Raw genomic sequence first — 19,660 nt, 5'->3', positions numbered from 1 at the left:
TACATACCTTAATTAAAAATACTTTATTGCTGAAAAATACTAACCATCATATGACCTTCCAGAGAGTTGTAATCACGGATCACAGACCACCATAACAAATACTATAAAGATAAAGTTAGAAATATTATTAGAATTACCAAAATGTGACTGAGACATGATGTGAGCAAATGCTGTAGGAAAAATAGTGCTGATAGGCTTGTTGAACACAAGACTGCCACAGTTTTTCAATTTGTAAAAAACATAATATTTGCGAAGCGCAATAAAGTAAAGCATAATAAAATGAGGTATGTCTATATTTCAAAAAGTTCAAATTATTCAGAATATACTTTGAAAAACAATGGAATTAGTCTACAGATCAACAAGAAAATCACCAACCTATTATTTGAGGATTACAATTCTAAATAATCCAAAATTGAAAGAAAAATTATCCAAAATGTGCAATAGAATATATTTTGACCCAGAAAGTAATAAAATATCCCCAGGTATAAAAAGCAAATACATCTGTGTTTAGGAGGAAATGTTTAGATGTAAATACATATATTAGAAAGAACAAGAAGTGTATATAAGTAATTTGTCCTCCCACTTAGAGAAACTAACATGAGAAAAAAAATCAAACTTAAAGATAATAGAGCAGAAATAATATAGATAACTGCAGAATTTAATACAACAGAAAACAAATGGAATAGAGAACAACAACAAAGTCAGATCTGGCTCTGCAACTGTGTATAAAACTAATAAACCTGTATCAAAATTAATCAATGAAAAGGAAAAAGCATGTATTTCTCGTTAGAAAATGAAAAAAGATATAAAGCTAGAAGATACAAAATCGTCATTATTAGCATATGACAAGATTACATAAAAATTCCAGAGACTTACAATCTATTCAATTAAATTATCATGGCAAGGCCTTAGAGGGAATATCTGTACACAGAACTCAATTGTATTTTGTACATTAGTTAAAAACAGGAAATAAACTTAAAAATCATATCAATTTCAATACCATCAATAAATTATAAAATTCCCATGAACAAACCTAAAAAGTTCTACTGAACTACTTCTACTTCCTACTGAAAACTACTTAAAAGTATTGAAATATTAAAAATTTAAATAAATTTAATATAAATATAGCAACTCTCCCCAAATTAAACTGTATATTTATGGTAATACCAATCAAAATCCTGGCATTATTCTTCAAAAATTAAAAGCCAATTTTGAAATTCAAATTCATAGGATTAGGCAGCTAGGTCAATGTTGGAGACAAGTAACAAAGTTGGAGGAACTATAGTCCTTGATCAGAAGCTATTCTATCTATCATCATTAGGATGATGTGTTACTTTTGGAAGGAAAATCAAATAAACCAATAGAGCAGAATGAAAGTCTGGAAAGAGACCCTCATACATACTGTCTCCTATGTTATAATAGAGGTGACATGCAATACAGTAAGGAAAAGAGTATATTCAATAAAAATTTCTTTGCAGCTCTTCCTGTTGAGGGTTTTATCTATTTCTCTATCCCTGAATCAGGTGGGCCTTATGACTTGCCTTACCAATAGAATGTGATAGACCTAGATCTCAATAGGCCTTGTATTCTCCCCCAGGTAGAAGCGCTCCGATGGTGGGAGCATTTGGAGACAACTATGCAAGAAAGCCAGTCAGGCTTGCTGTTGGATACAAAGCTAAGTGGAGAACCAGCACAACTACCACATATGTTAGGGAGGCCACCCGGGACCTTCCCACCAGCTGAATGATGCGGCATGAATAAGATCAGCTGAAAGCAGCCAAAAAGCTGCCCATAAAACCCACAGAAATAATAAAACCCATGAGAAATAATAAATGATTGTTATATTATACATAACTGTTGCAGTAACTTGTAATGCAGCAATAGATACTTGATGCAATTAGTAATAAGGGAAATGCAAGTAAAAATACACCAAAAGCAGAATGTTTAAAATTTAAGAAAAGATGGAACATATATAATAAATGTTGGCTGGCAGGAGTGTAAAAAATTACAATCACATTGTAAATGTCTTTGGCAGCATCTATTAAAGCTATCCATATGCATACACTGTGACCATCCATTCTGTTCTTAGGTATACACGTATCAGAAATGCATATATATGTTCACAAATATATATGTACTATAATAATATTCATATACCTCCCATAATTCTCAAAAATTGGAAATTACCCATCAGTGATAGAATAAATAACTGATGTATTACACAACAGAGTACAGTAATAAAAATGAAAGAGCTATAAGTGCATTAAACAGAACAAATGAATCAATATAATGTTAGTTAGTCACCAAAGAGTATATATTACATGTTACTATTCATCAGAAGTAGAAAACCAAAATTAATGCACACTGTTAGAAGTCAGAATAGTGGTTAACTTTGGGGTGGGGTGAATAAGAAATGGGTACAAAAAGGGATTCTAGGTTACAAGGCATTTTGTTTCTAGATACGATTACTTTCTTAAATTTTAAACAGCCTAATAAGTGTATGGTTTTAATTGACATTTTCATAATGACTATTTCAGTATTCAATCTGTATGAACTTGCCATAAGTCTCTTTAGGTCTACAAAGCCCATGCCCATTTTTAGTGGGTTATTTGATTTCTTATTATTGGTATTTAAAATGTCATTAAATATTCTGGATATATATGTCCTTTATCAGATAAAAGTTCTTCATTAAGTATTATTTTCCAACCATTTCCTTGATAGTGTCTTTCAAAGAGAAATTTTTGGGCACCTGCCTGGCTCAGTTGGTGGAGCATGTTACTCTTGATCTCAAGGTTGTGAGTTTGAGCCCCAAGTTGGGTGTAGAGATTGCTTTAAGAAAATTCAATCTTGGGGCGCCTGGGTGGCGCAGTTGGTTGGGCGTCCGACTTCAGCCAGGTCACGATCTCGCGGTCCGTGAGTTCGAGCCCCGCGTCAGGCTCTGGGCTGATGGCTCAGAGCCTGGAGCCTGTTTCCGATTCTGTGTCTCCCTCTCTCTCTGCCCCTCCCCCGTTCATGCTCTGTCTCTCTCTGTCCCAAAAATAAATAAACATTGAAAAAAAAAAAAAAGAAAATTCAATCTTAAAAAATAAAAATTAAAAAACAAAGAGAAGTTCTTAAGCCAGATTGCCACCTGTTTTCAGAAATAAGGCTTTGTTGGAGCACCTGGGTGGCTTAGTCCATTAAGCACCTGACTCTTGCTTTCAGCTCAAGTCATGTTCTCACTGTGAGTTCTAGCCCCACATGCGGCTCTGTGTTGACCATGCAGAACCTTCTTGGGATTCTTTCTCTCTCTGCCGCTCCCTGCTCCTGCTTTCTCCCTCATTCTCTCTCTCTCTATCAAAGTAAATTAATTAATTTTAAAAAAAAGAAAGAAAGAAAGAAACAGGCTTTGTTTTACTAGAACAAAGCCACATTCATGTTACATATTATCTATAGTTATCTTTTTGCTACATTGACAGAATTAAGCAGTTAAGGAGTTGCAATAGAGACCATATGCCTAAAATACTATCTGGCCTGTTAGAAATGAAAGTTTACAGGGCGCCTGCGTGGTTCAGCCAGATAAGCGGCTGACTTTGGCTCAGGTCATGATCTCGAGGTTCAGGAGATTGAGCCCTGTGTTGGGCTCTGTGCTGACAGCTCAGAGCCTAGAGCCTGCTTCGGATTCTGTGTCTCCCTCTCTCTCTGCCCCTCCCCTCACTCATGCTCTGTCTCTCTCTCTGTCAAAAATAAACATTAAAAATTTTTTTAAAAAAAGAAATAAAAGTTTTCAACTTCCTACCAAAATATACAGTTCATTAATATTGCTTTACACAGTTGTCTCTTAGATTAATTAAAAATTAAAAAAAGTTGATTTATTTCACTTATACCATTTTGAAATATTTTTATTATAATGTAAACATTCAAGATTTTTTATTAATATCATATCTCTTTTACCTGAAGAACTTCTTTAACACTGTGAATTAGGTCTGCTGGCAGTGTATTAATTTGTTTTTTTATTTTTAAAAATATTTTTATTTATTTTTGAGAGAGAGACAGAGCATGAGCTCGGGAGGGGCAGAGAGAGAGGGAGACACAGAATCTGAAGCAGGCTCCAAGCTCCGAGCTATCAAAACAGAACCTGACATGGGGCTGGAACTTGTTTGTGATGGTGAGATCAAGACCTGGGCTGAAGTTGGAGGCTCAACCGACTGAGCCACCTGGGTGCCCCTAGTTTGTTTTTGAATCTTTAATTCTCATCTACTTTTGAGGATGATTTCTATTGTCACTGATATCTCAGTTGACATTATTTTTCTTTCAGCCATTGAAAACTATAATCACTTTGTTCTTCTATTGTTTCTGAGAGAAAATCTACTTTAATTCTTATCCTTCATGTTTGGTAGATAATGTGTCATTTTCTTCTGGCTGAAGATTTTGTTTATGTCTTTGGTTTTAGCAATTTTTTTCTTAAATATTCTTTTATACTACATACTTTGATATGTGATATTTCTAATATTTAATTTTTGTTTAAAATTCAATTATTATTAATTACTGGACTCATAAGTCTTAAAACTGGAGAGTTTTAAAATTTCAAAATGAGTGAATATTTTATTTTTATTATCAATATCTAAATTAATATTGTATGGGATATATAACATCAATTATTTAAAATTTATTATAAAATTTCAAAATGCATAGTGGGAAATAAATGATATTATATTTCTGATGTGGAGGGCATAATTTCTTAAACTAGATCCAGAAGTACCATCTCTAAAAATTTTTGTTAATTTTGGATATATAAAAATTAAGATTTCTGTTTACCACACTAAAAAGGACAAAATATGGTGGGAAATCAACTAAAAGGGTGATGGGTATTAAGGAGGGCACTTGTGATGAATACTGGGTGTTGTATGTAAGCAATGAAGTGCTAAATTCTACACCCGAAACCAATTTTACCATCTTTATTAACTAAACAGAGTTTAGTTATTTATTTTCACTTTTTAATGTTTATTTTTGAGAAAGGGAGCATGAGCGGGAGAGAGGTAGAGAGGGAGACACAGAATCTGAAGCAGGCTCCAGACTCTGAGCTGTCAGCACAGAGCCTGATGCTGGGCTTGAACCCACGAACTGTGAGATCATGACCTGGGCCGAAGTTGGACACTTAACTGCCTGAACCACCGAGGTGCCCTGAACTAAGTAGAATTTAAATAAAAACTTAAAAAAAAAAAAGAAAAGACAAAATATGACCTGAGTGAATATATTTATAACCCATAAGAAAGGGAATAAGGTCAAAAAGAGTACACACACACACACACACACACACACACACAATGTTCTATATCAATGAACAAACAACCTAACAGAAATATGGATAAATTCAAACCACAATTAAACCAAATTTACAAACATTTGATTAAAGCACACTAGAGTTCTGATGATACCAAATGTTGCAGTATATGTCTATTAGCAGTTTTCCTTATAAATCACTGGTTGGATGGAAATTGGCAAAACCAAGTTTGAAAAATAAGTTGGAATTATTTTTTAATGCTGATAATCTCTCTCTCCTCTCTGCACCCCCACACTCCCACCATTTGTCTTCCTGTATGGAGAGGAGCACTGGGATCAGGAATTGCATCTCATTAAATTGGCAGTATTGCCAGTTTTGGTCACAGATATTTATAATAGTATTAAATGTAATGTGCAATGAACTAGAATTCTCTTTAATCCATTTCTACTATTTTTCTGTTCCATACATTGCACCATGGAGAAACTGCTAATGTTTTAAACTCTGTTTTAACAAAAAGAGAATGGGTTTTAAGCTCAAACCCTTGGAAGACATCAATATCTAAGAACTTAATAATAATATTCCACTATGTATTTTTATTTATTTAAAAAACATTTTTAATGTTTATTTATTTTTGAGAGAGAGAGAGAGAGAGAGAGAGAGAGGGAGCTTGAGTGGGGAGGAGCAGAGAGAGAGGGAGACATAATCTGAGACAGGCTCCAGGCTCTGAGCTGTCCCCACAGAGCCTGATGCAGGGCCCGAACTCACAAACTGCAAGATCATTACCGGAGCCAAAATCAGACGCTTAACCAGCTGATCCACCCAGGCGGCCCCACTGTGTATTTTTAAAGTTAACTTTTATGATGAATGGATAAAGAAATTGTGGTTTATATACACAATGGAGTACTACGTGGCAATGAGAAAAAATGAAATATGGCCTTTTGTAGCAACGTGGATGGAACTGGAGAGTGTGATGCTAAGTGAAATAAGCCATACAGAGAAAGACAGATACCATATGGTTTCACTCTTATGTGGATCCTGAGAAACTTAACAGGAACCCATGGGGGAGGGGAAGGAAAAAAAAAAAAGAAGTTAGAGTGGGAGACAGCCAAAGCATAAGAGACTGTTAAAAACTGAGAACAAACTGAGGGTTGATGGGGGGTGGGAGGGAGGGGAGGGTGAGTGATGGGTATTGAGGAGGGCACCTTTTGGGATGAGCACTGGGTGTTGTATAGAAACCAATTTGACAATAAATTTCATATATATAAAAATAAATAAATAAATAAAAATAAAGTTAACTTTTATATGGTAAGTGATATTTGTTTTTTACTATAATTAAATTGTTACCTTTTAAACAAAAAATAGTATACAATAGTAAGTTGATGCAAAGAAAATAAATTAAAGCCAAGGTGATATGAAGTTTGAAAGGTTGTGAAAGTACTAGGCATATAACTGATATTTGGTAACAAAGAAATTAAGCATATACTTAAAGCAGATTCCTTAACAAAACATTGATAGTACTATAGGTATCAGATTCAAAGAAAATAATAGAGTACTTTACTAACCACAATGGTAGAAAAAAAATTTTAATGAGAAAATTTAGGTAAAATATTCATTAACTTTACCTAAATATTGAGATCGGTAATATACATTTCTGTGTCATTCTACCTGTAAGCCATATTTATTCTCTTATAAAGGTATATCCATTTCATATTATCTTCTTAACTACATGCCTTAATACTAATTTTTATTAACTGCATTGGTAATTTATTTTATAATAATTTTGTTGTGGGCTTTATAACTAGAAACATACCAGTTGCAATTGTTCAGTATTAATAAGACAACCTGAATTTCAGACTCATAATTGTTGCAATTTTCTTGATATAACTCTTTAATTTGACAAGGGGGTCTGTAGTCCAATCTCACAAACCACGTTTTTCACTATCTTTCCCATTAGTGAAATTCAGACTTTTAGTCTTTAGAGATACTCCTGATATATATGGAGTTCAGCCTGAATTAAAGGCTCCTCTGTTACAGTGAGATTTATATAACATGAGTTATACCTTAATATTAAAAATCAATCATTGGAAACCCCACACAAGTAAATTTGTATGTCCAATGACAGAGGGCTTTGACATCTATTACTAGCAGAATTAGAAACATTTGGGAATTGTATTTGGGATCGTTTGTTTGAACAGAAAGTCAATACTGCTGGTGGAGAGTTAAGGAGCAAGAGTAAATTAATGCATTATATAGATACATCCTTAATAAAATCTGGAATGTATTTGCTTCTCTCCCTTTTGCTTACCATTTTGATTTTTGGGAGCCCTGCATGATTAGAGACACAAGAGATGGTGAGGAAGAGAATTTATTATTTTATTTATAGTACTTGAATACTGTGAGAATTACATATAAGTCCTACTCACCATCCTTACAGAATCCATTAATATCACACATATTCATATTCTATGAATTAATCTATTTGAGCAGAATAAATAATATTTATTTATTAAATATTAGTTTAGAGATTCAAATACAAGATACATCAAATACAGCATGTATCAAACACATTATTTCATTAAGCAACAATAATGGAAAAATCATTCCAAACTGGTATACATATACATTTAAAGTGGATCAAAACAAGTATGTTCTATGTGTAATTCAGGTAGACTAGTCAGTAATCAGTATAGTTCTAAATGATACCCTTGCAATCCCTTCTCATTTCAAATTTTCTCACTAAGTTCCAGTTATCTGAGTATCTTGAACATAGTACACAATTTCTCATTTCATAAACTTCGTGTATTTTATTTTATTTTATTATTTTATTTAAGTTTTACATAGAGAGTGTAAGAGGGGCAGAGTGAGACAGAGAGTGAGAGAGAGAATCTCAAGTAGGCTCAGCACAAAGCCCAATGTGGGGCTTGGTCCCACTACCCTGGGATCATGACCTGAGCCGAAATCAACAGTCTGATGCTCAACAAACTGAGCCACCCAGGCGCCCCATGTATTTCATTTTAAAAGTGAAACAAAAAGTTCCTCAAATCTTTGATTGTCTGGATCAGTCTCATCTAAAATAGTCTTCAACTTCTATTGTCTCTTATAGCATTATGACATCAGATTTATTTTTGTTTTCTTTAGTAGTAACCTCTAATAATTGTTTTTAGTTGTTTGTTATACTTTGTTGTTGTTTTTTTTTTCTAATCCTCAACCACAATATATGGTTCATGAGAGCAGGAACTTCCTGTCATGTTCTCTCTTCTGTAACCATGTCAGAGAAACAACCAGCACAGAGTATCTTCTGGGTTATATTTGTTGAATGAATGTTAACATAACTTTTGATAGCGTTTATATTTCTTGTCACATTAAATCTCACAAGCTCTCATTTGATTTTCAGAGAAAATAATTTAACTTGCTCTCATATTGAATTTTGTTTCAGTCTATGGCCTTGAAAATTTTTCATATTTACAATTCTACTCTTATTATCCTTTCTTCTCTATTACAGTTTGAACATTGTTTCTTAGGTCAAAAATTGCCATTCTCAAATCCTGGGAATTTTAAGAAACTGGCTTTATTTATGTTTTTGAATGATAATAGGTTATTTCTTGTCGTTAAAATTGTCTGACATATTAACACATTAAACCAAACATATTCTATCCACAAATTAAACTTTAAAAACTTTTAAATATCTTACCCTTTGTCTAAAATGTAGTAATAATACAAAGAGTGATATAATTTTGCACCATGTCTAGTTATTATTTACCATACTATTAAAGTGTTTTACTTCTGTTCATTAGCTTTTCACTATTAGAAACTATGTTTCATAATCTACTGTTGTCTTCTTGAAGAACTGAGTGATTGAGGTTGAAATTTGAAACATGTGGGTTCTTATCATAATGTGTAATATGAAGGTTTTTTAAAAAATCCGTATTAGGCCAGATTTCTGGCATAACAAAAGCATGTGATATCTTTCATATTTTCACTCATAAATTAAATCTAACTAAATACATGTTTTATATATAAAATCTAATATACTGATGCTTAATTGACTGAGCCACCCAGGTGCCCTAAAATCTAATATACTGAAAAAAAACAAGATATGTGCTATTTATATAAATGATTACACATCAAAGTCTTGAAAGCCTAAATATTGCAATAGTTTCAGTATGATTCATTAAGGCATTGAGCAACTTGTTTGGAATATTTTTGAAAAACAATTAGATTTCCCTGTCAGAATTATATTATTAATAAAATACTGTCTTTAATGAAGAATCAGTTTAGCAAAAAGTATTAACTTTAGTAGTGGAATGACTCCCCTGTTTAACTATTAGAAAATTCCAATAATAATTCTGAGAAATTTATTCTTTCTGTAAGATACACTTCAATAGAAATAAGCTCTAAATAATTTTCATTCAAATAATTGCTTATTTTAACTCAAGACACAGTACTGAACATTCTTTTCTTATTTCACATATATGTCAAGGAGTCAATAACAAAGAGATAGCTGGGAAATCACAAGGTACTTTGAGATTAAACAACATACTACTAAATAACACATAAGTCCAACAAAAAAGTCTCATGAGATATTAATAAATACATTGAATAAATTAAACTGAAAATACAACCTATAAAGATTTGTGGCATGAAATTTTGTAAAAAGTACTTATAGGGAATTTTGTACCACTGATGCATATTATAAAAGCAGATATCTAAAATTAAAAAAAATATAAGCCTCCAGGTTACCCAAATAGACAAGAAGGAAGGAAGGAAGGAAGGAAGGAAGGAAGAAAGGAAGGAGGAAAGAAAGAAAGAAAGAAAGAAAGAAAGAAAGAAAGATTAAATCCAAGCAAGCAAAAGAAAACTAATGATTTGGATTAGATTAGAAATCACAATCCAAATTGATCCAAGTCAATCCAAAGCTTGTTCTTTGGAAATATGAATATTATTGATAAATTTCTAGATAGGCTAACAAAGAAAAAAAGGAGAAAGAACAAATTACTAATATCAGAAATGAAAGAGGGATCATCAGTAGTGATCTTCAGGACATTAAAAGGATTATAAAGGACTATTATGAAAATTCTATACCCAAGAAATTGATAACTTAGATGAAATAGGCCACTTCCTTGCAAGACACAGTCTAGCAATACTCACACAAAGGAAAATAGATAATCAGAATAAAAATCTATTTTAAAAATTAAATAATCAACAATTTTCCAAAACAGAAAGCACCCAGTCCAGATGGGTTTACCAATTAATTTTACTAAATATTTAAGGAAGAAATGATACCAATTCTCTACAATCTCTAGCAGAGAATAAAAGCAGTACCCAATTCATTCTATGATATTGAAGACTAAAACAGGTAAACATATTATAAGAAAGAAAAACTACAGACCACTATCTTTCATGAACATAAATGCAAAAATCCTCAACAAAATATTATCAAGTAGAACATAACACTGTATAAAAATAACTATGCACCGTATTCAAGTGGGATTCATGCTAGGTATATAATGCTGAATCAATATTCAAAAATCAATAAATATAATTCATTACATCAACAGGGTAAAGGAGAAAAGTCATATAATCATATCATTAGATATAAAGAAAGCATTTTACAAAACCCAATATCCATTCATTATAATAATAAAAATAACTAAACAAGTTAGAAATCGAGGGAATGTCCACAACTTGATACAGAACATCTAAGAAAAATCTATACCTGCCATCCTACTTAACGGTGAGAAACTTAAAGCTTTCTCCCTAAGAATGGGATCAAGGCCAGGATGTCCCTTTCACAACTCCTATTGAACATCATATCAGAAGTCTAGGTAATGTAATAAATAAATAAAAGTAAATAAAATATATACTGATTGAGAAGGAAGAAATAAAACTGCCTTTGTTTGCAACTAGCATGAGTATGTAGCAAATTCCAAGGAATTAGAATAATTTCTGGAACTAAGAGTGAGTTGCAAGATTGCAGGACACAAGGTTAACATAAAAAAGTTAATTGTTTTCTTATGTAGCAGCAATAAACAATTGGAATTTTAAATTAATACCATATATATTAAAACCTCCAAAATTAAATACTTAGGAATAAATCTAATAAGCTATATACTAAAATTGTATGAGGAAAACTAGAAACCTCTGATGAAAGAAATCAAGGAAGAACTAAATCAATGCAGGGATACACCATATTTGTGGATAGAGACTCAATATGTAAAGATGTCAGTTCTTTGCAACTTGTTAGATTCAATGCAACCCTAATCAAAATTGCAGCAAGTTGCTTTCTGGCTATTGAATAACTGATTTGTAAGATTACATGAAAGGCAAAAGACTCAAAATAGCCAAAATAAAATTAAAAAAAACAAAGTTGTAGAACTGACACTACTGAACTTTGAGATTTACTATAGTAGTCAAGACAGTGGGGTGTTGGCAAAAGAAAAAAAAATAGACAAATAAATCATTGCAACAGAAACAAAGTGCCCAGAAATAGACCCACACAATATCACCAGCTGACTTTGACAAAGGAGCAAAGGCATTTCTATGGAGAAAAAATATTCTTTTCAAACAAATGGTAATAGGATGCCTGGATATCTGGACAGCCAAAAAAAAAAAAAAAAAAAAAAAAAAAAAAAAAGAATCCAGACCCAGAATTTACACCTTTTATAAAATTAAATCAATTTTAATATACCTATTATAGTATTGCTAAATGTAAAATACAAAACTATAAAATTTATGGAAGATAACATAGGAGAAAATCTAGGTGACCTCGGGTTTGGTGATGACTTCTCTTTTGTCAAAATAGATTTTATTTTTGGAAAAATTTTAGGTTCATAGTAAAACTGGGTATAGAGAGTTCTCATATACTCCCTGGTTCCATACATGTAGTCTCCACCACTATCAGTATCTTGTGTCAGACTGGTACATTTATTACAATCAATGAACCTGCAATGACACACCATTATCACTCAATGTCCATAGTTTCCATTAGTTCTCACTCTTGGTGTTGTACATTCTATGGATTTAGACAAATGTGTAATAACTTGTTTCATTGCCCTAAAAATCCTCTGTACTCTGTCTATATGTCCCTCCCTCTACCCTAACCCCATGCAACCACTGATCTTTTTGCTATGTCTATAGTTCTGCTTTTTCCAAAATGCTATAAAGTTGGAATCATATGGTATGTAGTTTTTTAAGACTGACTTCTTTCACTTAGTAATACATATTAAAGGTCCCTCCATGTCTTTTCATGACTTGTCAGCTCATTTCATTTTAGCACTAACATTCTATTTTATGGCTGTACTGCAGTCTATTTATACATTTACCTATTGATGAATATCTCCCCCCCCCCCACATTTTTGAAGTTATAAATAAGGCTGATGTAAACCTTTGTGTGCAGATTTTTGGAAGGCAGCTCTGCTCACAACTATGCCACCAACACTATGTGAAGGTTTTGGCTGAACATGTTTTCGGCTCATCTTAAAAATCAAGGGGTGTGATTGCTGGATCAATAGTAAAACAATGTTTAAGCTGCCAAACTATGTTCCAAAGTGACTGCACTATTTTGGATTCCCATACTCAATAAATGAGAGTTCCTTTTCCTCCATGTTTTCACCAGCATTTGCTATTGTCCTTATTTGGGATTTTTACCAGTCTAATAGGTGTGTAATAGTATTTCATTGCTGTTTTAATGAAATTTCCTAATGGTGGTGATGATTTCTTTAGATATAACAAAGCATGATCCATGAAAGAAAAACCTGAAAAGTAGGACTTCATTAAAATTCAAAACTTCTGCTCTGTCAAAGTCACTGTTAAGAGAGTAAAAAATAAAGAAAAAGAAAGAAAGAAAGAAAGAAAGAAAGAAAGAAAGAAAGAAAGAAAGAGAAAGAAAGAGAAAGAAAGAAAGAAAAAGAAAGAAAGAAAGAAAGAAAGAAAAAGAAAAAACAAGTCACAGACTAGAAGAAATATTTACAAACTATACATCAAATACAGGATTCGCATCCAAAATATCCAAAGAACTCTTAAAACTAAATAATAATATAAAACACTCACTGATAATATAAAAAATTAAAAAGTGAGCAAGAGATTTGGACATCTCACCAAAGAAAATATATATGCTAAATATGCATTTTCAGCAAAAATATATGGGTTAAATATTCATATGAAGAGATGCGCAACATTATATGTATAGGGCTAATATCTGAAAATACCAAATTCGGGCAAAGTCTGGAGCCACAGGAATTCTCACTCTGCTGGTAGAATGCAAAATACAACAGCCAGTTTGGCAGATGTCTGTCAGTTTCTTTTTTTTCTTTTCTTTTCTTTTTTTTTTTTTTAGCAATTTATTGTCAAATTGGTTTCCATACAACACCCAGTACTCATCCCAACAGGGGCCCTCCTCAATACCCATCACCCATTTTCCCCTCCCTCCCACCCCCCATCAACCCTCAGTTTATTCTCAGTTTCCAAGAGTCTCCTATGGTTTGGTTCCTTTTCTCTCTAACTTTTTTTTTTTTCCCTTCCCCTCCCCCATTGTCTTCTGTTAAGTTTCTCAGGATCCACATGAGAGTGAAAACATATGGTATCTGTCTTTCTGTGTATGACTTATTTCACTTAGCATAACACTCTCCAGTTCCATCCACATTGCTACAAAAGGCCATATTTCATTCTTTCTCATTGCCAAGTAGTACTCCATTGTATATATAAACATAGTCTTATATGATCCGGAAGTCGCATTCTTCCTAGGTGTTTACCTAAATGATTTGAAAACTATGTTCATACAAAATGTGTAGGTTGTTTATACCTCATCAATGAAAAAAATTTATGTTATAGGCTTGAGGCAGAATTACTTTATAGCTGGAAAAACTTTATTTTCACTATCAAGGCCTTCGATTGATTGATTGAGACCCACACACATTATGTAGGATAATCTGCTTTACTCTAAGTCAAATGATTGTACATATTAATCCCATCTACAGAATACATTCACAGTAACACCTAGACTTTGTTTTATCAAACAACTAGGCATCAGAGACTAAAATCTGTCACATGAAATTACCATCACAACAGGTGAGGAATGTACAGGAACTCCCTGTAGTATTTGGAATTTTTCTAAGTGTAAATCATTCCTGAATATAAAGTATTTTTTTAAAAAAAGAATAAATGTAACATGTATCTCAGTATAATAAAAGCAACATTAAAATGGTTAATATTGATTATTTGAATACTAAAAATTAATACATGGAATAATTATTTTGGGTATTTTTTAGGTAATTTAATTTGTTTCTTAGCCATCTCTCTCTGATATGAAGTTACAGCTTTTTTTGTTGTTGGAAGGATCCACTTTTAAAAATATATTCTTTTATTTTTATTCTTTTTACAAAATTGCTTGTGATTCTTAAAAAGTATATTTAATAATTAATTAATTTGAACTTGTGGGCATCGACAGTTGACCCTTTTCTGTTAACCATACTGTCATGTTTTAATCTTTAAGAGTACTATTACATGCAAACTTTTTAAGCCCCCTTTACTCCCATTTGTTGAGATAGAAATATCCATGGGGACATGATATAAATTTCTGTTTCTATGGCTTTAGCTCCACTTTCCAAAGATTGCTGTCCTATTTCCCTCTTCACTTTCAATCATCTTTCACTTTCGTCCCCTACCCTTCACCACCCCCAAAAAAGCAACGAATAAAAGAAGATTAAATTCAGCAAATATACTGATATTTTATTTTTCTAACCCTCCAAATATACTTAAAAAAATCTCTTACTCTTGGGTCATATCTTTCTTTCCTATCCTCACCTCCAATAGACACCTCCAATAGATCAATTACAGAGAGAGAAGCTAACTGAATGGCCTGTGTGTGGACACTGCTAAGTTCCTATCTCAAATACTAAGAATAGTGAACAGAGATTTGTTTTCCACCTTACAGTTCACAGTTTCCAAAGACTTTGCAAAAAATAATAAACTCGCGAATTAAATGTGTCATCTCCAAATTAGAATGGGTGGTGAATTCTAGCAGTAGCATGTTTTGGTTTTGGTTTTGTTTTTTTGGTTTTTTTGTTTGTTTGTTTTGTTTTTGTTTTTTACCTTCAAATGGAACAATAAGACAAAATATACACATAGAATAAGTTGATTATATTTTAGTCTTGGTCTGTTGATCTGCATTGAGCATCCCTATCTTTACACACATTATTATTTTAAATAAAATAGACTACCATTTTAAATCAGATTTAAAGTTATTATAATGTTAATTGAATAATTAACAATGAGACTGAAATTCTTAAAATTCATATAAATTAACTTATTAGAGAGATAATATTTTTTAGAGATTTAAAGACTTTTCCCAACATTTTTGTGTCAAAAATTGAAATGAATGAGTTTTAGAATAATTACCAGCTATTTCAGAATATACAAAGCACAATCACATTTTACATTTCAGAATAAGTTCAATGTGAAGAGACAACTGAAACCAGACAATGGAAGAAACCTCGGTGAATGAATATAAAGGTTGCAGTTTACATCTTCATAATAACACTTATTTCTTTGTTATATGCTGCTAATTACTGGGACTTTCATTAAGTACATATAATGTGAAAGATACTACTAGCTGCTGAAATTAATTTATTCTAGAATAAAAATGTATTTTTAAACAAACACCTATGGCTAATTTTAATAAGGAAAAGGACTTTATATTCACCCCCTTAGGGAAGATGACAGGAAAGCAACTACAGAGGGGTATACTATGGAAATTTATGCAAATCTATTGAGTATGTGAAGAGCATGCTATTAATTTTAGGCAATGAAAAGACAGGTAAAAGTTACAATTCTCAATGATTTGTGCATTGGGAATTGTACACCTTCCTGATTACATTAATTGAGGACTAGATGAGGTAGCAATTGTGCAGATGTCACTATGAATGCTGCACAGATATGCATAGCTGTCAGCAGCAGGTATGCCACTACTGTGTTTAATTTCTATATTATATGCATGTGACAGTTTCAGTAATGAGACACTAGTGTGAGGTGGACAAACAACAAAATGTACTCTTGTCCTAAAAAACTTAAATGGGTTCTAAAACACCTAGAAGAAGCCCATAAAAAACAATTCGACATCTGCAACATGGGATTATCGTACAGTAAGAATTTACCAGATTAGAAAAGCAAAAGATTAAATCTCATGTTAAAAAAAAAACAACAATTTTATGCTGAAGCCAGTGGTTGGTATTTTAAAGTCATATTGTACTTACATTTGAGATAATTTCTTATTTTGATATGAACAATTGGTAACAAGTTAACTTGGAATATTTATGACAACAGAGAATTTTGAAAGAAATTCTAATTTAAAAACTAGTAGTATGGATCATCTCCTTTCAAGAGCTTAAAAATCATTCAATAACAAAAATTTCCTTTGTGCTCCTGTTATTTCCTGCTATCTCTTAGGAGGTCATTGGAGAAAAGTTACTTTTTAGGGTTACAATTTGGTTATGTTTTTAAACTTTAGATTGGATATAATTCCTGAGTGGTTATTTAAATACTAATTTCCAGTGGTCATAACAAAAGTGAACATTGAAATGCCAGCATTTTGTTACCAAGAAGTATAATTAAAAGACAAAGAAAATTTGGCAACAGAGCTGTGAAACATTTATGATTCTGTTACAAAATTATTATTATTTGAACTTACATCTTTTGTCAAGTTTTAAGGATAATATGAAAATTCTATTACTATGTAATGAAAATGAGAATCAAGCAACTTTCTTGCATGAAAAATATAGCATTATGGCATTTTTATTCATTTAACATATACCTTAAAATATTTTTTCAAAGATTACAGTAGACTTCTATTGATCATTTTGTATCATCTTTTCCAACTTTCTATTGTCCATGATGTAACACATTTATAAAATACTTTTCGGGGGGAGAAGGATGGTTAGTGATGTCATCAGTGGCTCTGTATGAAAAGGAAATTCCCTGATGATTACCACAAATCTCAAGTTTACTATTTGTTGTTTAAATCAATTAATTTTTTAAAAAATCACTGTTGCTAAGAATAAACATATATCAACCAGAACACATAGTTCTGTGAAAATCCACCATAAGAACTGTGACTAGCATTATAGAAAAATTGGATTGATTATTTTGAATGTCATAAAATTTTTCATATAATGACAACAAATACTTACTAATTTTCTACTCTTTTAAACAAAAGTGAAACACAAATATTACACATCATTGTTTTGTCTGATTCGGCCAGTCATGCTATTTGAATGTGACAGGTAGATGATTATATAGAAGGACAGATAGATGTTAGATTAGATAGATAAACAGATTTCAATCAACAAATATATTTTATAAAAATAATGCATTCAATTAAGAGTTTATTCCAGGATATTAATCAGAGGTCAAATATACTGTCTCATAATTTTTATAGGCAATATTAATACTTTTAAAAAATTTAATGTTTTTATTTTATTTTTGAGAAAGAGAGAGACAGCGTGCGAGTAGGAGAGGGGCAGAGAGAGAGGGAGACAACAGAATCTGAAGCAGGCTCCGGGCTCTGAGCTGTCAGCACAGAGCCTGATGCGGGGCTCAAACTCAGGAACTGCGAGATCATGACCTGAGCTGAAGTCAGATGCTCAAACGACTGAGCCTCCCAGGTGCCCCAAGTTTACATTATTACGCATATATGTTGTTAGCTTACATTATTGTAAATGTAAGATATCTTACCGATATGTTAAAAAGAGATCTATCTTAAAAGCTTAGATTTTAATACTTATGGAGATTGCATATTGGAGCACAATATTCTATGTGTCTTAATTTACTGTGTTTTGAAGAGGAAATAGTTGCAATACAATTTTTTCCCAATTCATAGACACTTGGCCAACTTCTTTAGGAAACATTTTAAGGTGTTCTTAAAAGATAGCACAGTATTTAAAACCATCATCTCAAAAGAAATAAAATTTGTGAATTCATAAGTGTGTAAAACATAATGATGAGTCATGGAGTGGTCCTAAATCAAGATTCTCTTGTTTGTTTGTTTGTTTTTTCTGTCTTTTTAAAAAATTGTTTTGCTTTGTTTTATAGAAACTTTAATACTGTCTAAAAAAGGATGATAAATCAGAGTTAAAAATCCAAAAATATGGGGTCTAGAGGAAGTCTTTTCATGAAAAAGGAACATCTGGTGGCTTATAAAATCTGAACTAAGTATTCTAGCATTTTTTTATAAAACTGAAAGCAAAAAATTAAAAAGAAAATAAACCTCTCTTAACATCAGGATCACATACATAGGCTGTCAGGAGATCTCACAAATTGAAATTTACTAATCACAACTCAGATTTTTGTCATTCTGGCTTGCACGCTCAGAAGCCTGGCATTGTAAGACCTGTCAGATAGACTCACATAACTAAAATTTAGGAGCTCTCTTAATTAATGGGCATGTATTTATTCATTTTCTATTATACATAACACATCTACCAGAATATTCGTCTCACTATAGTCATTGCAATTGCTTCCTTTAGCTAGATGAAGCTAATTCCTATTCCTAAAGTTTTATGTGGTCATGGCATAAAAGTAAAACAAGCTAAGTAGATCAATATATGTTCGGTGGTATACACAGAAATATACACCTCTTTGCTTTAGAATATCATAAAAGCATACTTTGAAGACTATTGGCCAAGACATCACTTCCCTTGGTCAGGGCTTGGGTGTATATTGTTATAGTTTCTGTGGATGAGGATACTTTTGAAGTTATCTTTTATATCTGACTGGAACACTGTTTCTATAGCTATGGAAATATATTCAATCAGGCTACCATTAAATCTAGTAAGCTGTGCTTTTAAGGTGGCTTTCCAGGTCTCCATACTCACAACTTTTGGAAAGTTCTCATTGCAACATTCAAATACTGACAATACTCACACATTTCCTATATGCAGAAGTACCATAAAATTTCTTGAAGTTAGAAGTCCAATTTTCATTAATCTAATTATGTGCAAGCCAAGGTAATAGGCATACTGGAACATTTAATGCAGAATTTCTGCATCAAATATAAATTTTCAGGCTGAAAAATTCTTGAAAACTGTTTATAAAGCTGAATATTAAGTCTGTACTCCATTCAGTTCCATTATTTTGGATGTAGAAAAACTGCATTTCAACAAGATAGTTTTATCTATTTGCAGTTCAGCAATACTACTTATCTTTTGGTTAGTGTCCTCTAGTATATATTCATAAGTAATATGTGTAATCCCAGGATTATATTGGATTTAAACTAACACAATCTACAAACTACCTCTCTCTCTCTCTCTCTCTCTCTCTCTCTCTCTCTCTCTTTCCCTCCCTCCATCTCTCTGGTATTTACCTCAGCAAATAATTCAAGGCAACTTAATTTATAACCCTGAAGAA

At 32.1% G+C, this 19,660-nt stretch overlaps 1 long non-coding RNA gene across 1 annotated transcript in view; it reads right to left on the bottom strand.

Annotated features, from left to right (window-relative positions):
* Positions 1-44: 44 nt before the first annotated feature.
* LOC125172777 (uncharacterized) overlaps positions 45-19,660 on the bottom strand; it is a 632,687-nt gene continuing 613,071 nt past the window's right edge. The window contains exon 4 of the long non-coding RNA XR_007154830.1: positions 45-101. This is a non-coding gene — a long non-coding RNA (uncharacterized LOC125172777). The remainder of the gene's footprint in view (positions 102-19,660) is intronic.

The sequence above is a fragment of the Prionailurus viverrinus genome, chromosome C1 (genome assembly GCF_022837055.1).
Source record: "Prionailurus viverrinus isolate Anna chromosome C1, UM_Priviv_1.0, whole genome shotgun sequence".
NCBI classification, from domain to species: Eukaryota; Metazoa; Chordata; class Mammalia; order Carnivora; family Felidae; genus Prionailurus; species Prionailurus viverrinus.
Note: the sequence above shows the minus strand (reverse complement) of the source record. Positions and strands in the feature narration are given on the sequence as shown.